Source organism: Hippocampus zosterae, chromosome 20, assembly GCF_025434085.1.
Source record: "Hippocampus zosterae strain Florida chromosome 20, ASM2543408v3, whole genome shotgun sequence".
In the NCBI taxonomy this organism is placed as follows: domain Eukaryota; kingdom Metazoa; phylum Chordata; class Actinopteri; order Syngnathiformes; family Syngnathidae; genus Hippocampus; species Hippocampus zosterae.
Window position 1 is genome coordinate 955631 of NC_067470.1, and position 2057 is coordinate 957687.

The window sequence follows — 2057 nt, forward strand, 5'->3', positions numbered from 1 at the left end:
TATTGGTTTTCACTGGCTTGATTTTTGTCGCGCTTCACTTCAAACTTCATTTTGCGCTTCCTGCGCTCTCCCAAACGTTCCCTGGTGAAAATCATCAACGCTGCCAAATGCTCACTTTACTTCAGTTGAAAAACGACGGCTGACGTGCGCACCTCAAACGAAATGCGACGCTGTTTGGGATCTTCGTAGATGGTTTTTTTTTTCTTCCCTTGTTTCCTTTTGCTGTCATGTTGGACTGTAGCAGCTCTGCAGTTAGTAAGAACGTGTGAGACGGACGGGAAGTTTGGCACGACATTTCACGAGGGACCGAAGTTTTGCGGCAATTTAAAATTTGAATTGCAGTTGCCCGTCATTTTAAAAAGCGACACAGAACAACGTATTGCACGGGGAGCCTCGGAACGCGATACGGGCTTGCACACTTCACATCGTAGGGGAGTCGCGGGGACATGATGTCATTCGATGGGCGGCGCTGAATGGCCGACTGTCATCTTGGATGATCGGGTTCTCGTCGAGTTGAGAAAGGTGGCAACGTGCGCGGTGGCCCTCGGATGCTTTTCTGCTACGTCACTCTCTCGGGGGCCTTTTAGCACACGAAAAAAAACTGAAGCCCGCTTACGGCTCTCTCTCGTTTGGTGGGGCCGCAGGAGGATACAACAACGAAACGAGCATACCATACCTATACGTGAGGTGGTCAACTTTCTCAAACGAGTTCCCTAGATGCACCTACCTCTCCAGCACACAGGACCTAACTGACCGGCAGCAGCCGGCCAATAAAAATCCACCAGAGTCAGGAAGGGCCAAACAACGTCTATGCTAAAAGTGCCTGAGCTCAAGCGACCCCCCCCCCTCTCCCCACCTAAAACTTTCACCTCGCTCTTACTGCTATCTTCATGCTGCTGGCAATTAAGCTGTGTCGCCAAGGCAACCGATTATGAAACACTGATGTCTTGTCGCTTAAAACCAGGAAATGTTATTGATACGTATTCTCCAATATTCAAGCTCATTTTTCGTTGTGATTTTTATTTGTGTGTTGATGTCACGGGTGTGGGATGCTTTTGTCTTGCAGATGTTGCTATTGAACATCTCCTTGTCCTACAGTGCAAAGTTTGGTGTTCTTATTTTGGCTTCCCGTTCGCCCTTTAATTGACTTTGATTCCGATTCACGTCTTCATGTTGATCGTTCATGATGGGGGGAGTGTGTGACTGGGTGTGGGGTTCGTTCTTACCTCTTTAAATGTAAATAGATATTTTTCCTCATTGGCTGGTGGTGTACATAAGGCTCGGTGAGAAGCAAAGCCAATGAAGGATCAGTTTGGATGTGTGATTTTTGTATAGTGGGGGGGGGGGTGTTGGAGGGGTACTGGACACACAAAGTATTAATTTATTTTTATATCTGCAGGGACATTGTGTTGTTTTTTTTTTAGGTTTCACACTGTTTTTCTTGATGTTTTATACTCCAAGGCACCGTGTTTTTTCACCTGTGTGCACAAAATGTTTATATCCGTTTGTACAAGTAAAAAAAAAAATAATGACGGGCAGGGGAAATGACTTTGTTTTTCAAATCACAAATTAAAGAAATACTCTGGATGAACTAACAGGCTTATGTCTTTTCAAGGAGAATGGTTGTCAAGAGACATTCCCAAATTTATAGGTACGAAAAGCAAAGCTCTGTCTTACTTTCCGACGACTACGTTCCACAAACTTGCCACTACAAAACCTCTTGTGCCTCGTTGACAAAATGCTTAATATCTGAGATTCCGAGTATTTCACAAAGGTATTGTTTTACTGTATTTGACAAGTGTAAGGATAACGTATAGTGTGTGTGTATATATATATATATATATATATATATATATATATATATATATATATATATATACACACACACACACGCATCAATGGTGATAATGCGATGCTAGCACGAGCGAGGTTAGTCACCATGTATGTCGTTCTTTGTGACAAAGAACATATTAAATCCTGTGAAAATATTTCACAGTGCCCACTCTCTGGAGGGGCCATAAACACCATTTGATTTAAAGGCAGTTGACACGACCGCA